Here is a 3977-nt window from a genome sequence, read left to right as displayed (position 1 = left end):
TTTTGTATCTCATAAGCTACAATTTTCCTACAAATATTTTGTCGATATCTAATATTTAATTCAATAAAATACTTATTTTTGAGTTATTTGCGAAAGACCCGTCCTGAAAACGTGTTTTTTTTTGTTGAAAAATAAACATTTTCACTCGCAAATGACTTGAAAAGTATTACCATAATATGTAAATAAAGAAACTCTATAGAACAAAATTTGTTTATAATTAGTCAATTTATACATGACTTTTAAACGTATGTTTTTCACCCCAAGTGGGGGTGTCACCCCCGAAGTAAAAGCAACCAACGGCATAAGTCCAACTTTGAAGTGGAGTGTAACTAGAACCTAAATCCAAATTGTCAAGCAAATACGTCCGTCGTGACGCTGATAATTTCACTCCAAAACTTTCATTTACTGAGCTATTGGTGTAAGTATTCATGTATTGTTTATGACGACTTACGTTTTTCATCTTTATTAGTACTTATAGAATAAAATAGGACAAAAATTACTAAATGATTACATTAGTAGGTATTACATAGTATTATTCTATGAGATGAACAACTTTCTTCGTGCACTATTATCAGCGAATATATCCGGGAGACCGGAAAGGATTAAGTTTCTAGATATGAGATGATTCACTTGCCGAATGAACCTATTTAGAAATTTACGTTTTTAAATTTAAACACACAACGTAAAATAATATAATATAATAACAGATTTTTACAAAATATCAGACAAGATGGGGCCCCTGATCGATTGGGTCCCTCCCCGCAAGCTTCATGCTGCGGGGGTCTTTGTTACGCCCCTGCGTACAACAATGCGCGCTCCGCTTCGGCGCTCCAGTCGGTGGCGGTTTATATGTAGAGGAGCGCATGTCGTATCCATTTCATCTGAATCATTTGCAGGGAGTCGGAGCGCAAGAGGTTCGCGAACATAGTGGATACGTGCCTTTAGGTCTTTAATGCATACTATATATCGCTCATTAAATGCAACAATGTCATATCTCAAAAAACTTACTTTCGAGAAAATTCAATTTTAAGTTTTGGATGCTGCTAAAAAAATTTTTAATTTATTGAAAAAAAAAATGCTTAAAACCATTAGACAATGTGATTGTTTTGTCTAAGAATCAATTGAAAAAAAAAAGAGTTTTTTAATTTTAAGGGTTAATAAGATCAAATTATTAAAAAATGTTCCATTTTGTGACGTTATTGTCACTTAAATGCATTTGTAAAAGAGGTACAAATTGAAATATGATGATCTTGTCATTATTTAAACACAGTTTTTGGCAAATAATTTTAATATGTCAACTTGTTAAAAACAAGAAGTTACAAAATAAGAAAACTACAAATAAAAATACAGTTCAAGAAACATTAATAAAATATTTTGGCTTAGATATTTTAATGAAAATACGCATGTTTCGCAAAGGTCTTTCTTGGGTGTAAAGAAAGACATATTAAATTCTTTGACAAAAACTTCATGGAAAATTGCGTAACTTGCAAAAGGTCTATTTCTTTGGTGGTTACAGATTTCAATATAGTCTCTATGAATATCTGCCAATGAGCGGCTACCATCAATAAATATTCGGGATGTATTGGCGCGAGTAATAACTTTCAATTCTTGGGATTGATGTTATGTGCTGTCTAATATCTTCCCGAATTTCTGGATTTAGCGATTTCTGGTTTCCGTGTCTTCCACATTTGTCCGAATCAAGGAGGACCTCTAAAACTTTATTCCGTTTTTCTTGCACAGTTCTTATTATGCGATCAGGTATGTCCAAAGTATTTGCAAAAAATACTTTGCAAACTCGAATCTACTTACCTTCTTTTACAAAATAGTATGCTTTGTTTTTGTCTCTGGGTTTTCTTGTACCTCCGACACGAATATACCGATATTGGGGTACAACTGGTACCAACAGTTTGTTAATATACTCTCTCCGTTTTTGAAATTCATCGAGTGACCAATAGCTTAAAAAAATCTGTATTCCCTCCTCTTCGGTAAATTTAGATGGACACTTGAGTTTACAATCTTTGCACGGATACCTTACTTGTCTTTTTTGTCTCATCTTTTTGTTTTTTGAATGAGTTTGGTAGGCTTCACCACAACTACTCATTTTTTTTTTGTAAGATTTCTCTTCCAGTTTTTAGTATTCCGTTGACGTTTCTTGCCTTTCTTTGGGGGTGTAACAAGAATAGGAATGTCTTGGTTTGCTGATAAGGTTTGATTAGGCTCATTATTACCGTCGTCGTGGTTTTCTTTATCACACTCTTCTGATTCTTCATCACTCTTTGGTACATAGTTATGATCGTTAATTATGTCTTCACAATCTTCAGAGGACGAAGAAGAGCTACTACTACTGGAAGACCTACTAGAACACCTACTACAACAGCTGCTTGAAGATGATGAAGAACTTGTTGACTTAGAAACTCCAGGAACAGCTATATTCTTATCACCTGTAAAAAATAATTATCTTCAAACACTATTAACTTCCAAAATCATACCATTTTTAAATTTTTTTGCATTTTTTAATTTTATATGGGAGTGACTAGGTGTCAAATAAAATACACCATTAAATCTTATACTGTTTTTTCCATATTATAACATAAAATACGTAGGCAAACTATATATTTTTTTTATTTTAATGTTTCAGAACTAATTTTTTTATAAAAATATTTTTCCTTGTAGCACCAATATTTCTAAACCGCAACGCCGCGCCCCCTCACATTTCTCCAAAAGCTGGAACAGCCACTGAAAAAATACTTACCTAGTGTACTTGAAGATTCTTGATTTTTTACAAAAAAAACTCATTGTCCATCTCTGAAACGTTTGTTTCATATTCTTGTTTGTTTTGTTGTTCATCATTGTCGAGCATATTCTTTGGGGTACCATTTTCACATTCAAAAACAGAAACTGTGTAGTCAGACATATACTGTTCGGTCGATGCATCCTCATTGGTAGATTGCTGCTGCTTTAAAAGCTGCTGAATCTTTTTTAAGCGAAATTTAGGACATTATTACGTTGAAAGCCTAAAATAGTATATTTTTTAAATTAGATCAAATAAAAAGTATTAGACAAATAAACATAATATGCAATTATTTTTGGTTTTAAATTTAAAAATTAGTAAAATTTAATGTAATCAATTGGTTGCAATCCCAAATGGAGAAAAAAGTTGTGTTTAAAGATTGACCTAACCTTAAATAAATATTATTCCTTTTAAATTTTTAAATAATATTTTGTAACAATAAAGTCATATTGTTTACAAAAACTCAGATACCTCCAGCAAAAAAAATATTAAATTCTTTGTAATAAAGTCTTAAGAAAAAATAATACACCAAACAAATATTTTTTTCAGAACAATAGCGTCATATTTCTAATTATTAAAACCTAAACGTTTATCATTTTTTGGCGAAAAAAGTACTAACTCTAAATAAGGCGTTATTGAAATAAAATATTATCAAATAAAAGATCTTACCTTTAGTGAAATATCCTCATAAAACACAATAACACGTTTTTAAACAAAAGCGTAAGCACGTGCCACTTCAACTGACAAACCACAACTGAAATAAAACACTCTTGCGGTAAAAATTTAGACCTCGTCGCAGAAATACTACAATCGTTTGGCGCCATCTCTCAGTTAATTGTTAAGTTACAGATATATCGATCTAACAAAGTAAACTTTATACAATTTACTTTCTGTTAAACCACATAACTCAAAAATTCGATTTTTTGAGATATGACGTTGTTGCATTTAATGAGCGATATGTAACATGTAAAATGGTAAATATTCATCCGGTTTATTTCTTCTCGTTGTATTAGTATTCCGTGATCATATCTGCGATAATGCTAATAGACATATTAGCAATAATTAAACGTACTGCCTGTATTGCCCGAAGACAATCGAGAGTTATGGAGATATTGGATTTGTGGTTTGGCCTTTGGCACACCGTTCACTATAAATATAAAGGATGTACAGTTCGGACTTGTTTATG

At 31.7% G+C, this 3977-nt stretch overlaps 1 long non-coding RNA gene across 1 annotated transcript; it reads right to left on the bottom strand.

Annotated features, from left to right (window-relative positions):
* Positions 1 to 1169: 1169 nt before the first annotated feature.
* LOC126885255 (uncharacterized) lies at positions 1170 to 3750 on the bottom strand. Its single transcript, XR_007698359.1, has 3 exons — positions 3461 to 3750; positions 2753 to 3014; positions 1170 to 2441 (listed from the first exon to the last, which is right to left on the bottom strand). It is a non-coding gene; the product is annotated as an uncharacterized LOC126885255 (long non-coding RNA).
* Between the last annotated feature and the right edge of the window lie 227 nt (positions 3751 to 3977).

Source organism: Diabrotica virgifera, chromosome 5 (genome assembly GCF_917563875.1).
Source record: "Diabrotica virgifera virgifera chromosome 5, PGI_DIABVI_V3a".
Taxonomy (NCBI): domain Eukaryota; kingdom Metazoa; phylum Arthropoda; class Insecta; order Coleoptera; family Chrysomelidae; genus Diabrotica; species Diabrotica virgifera.
This window is presented reverse-complemented; position numbering and strand designations above follow the sequence as displayed.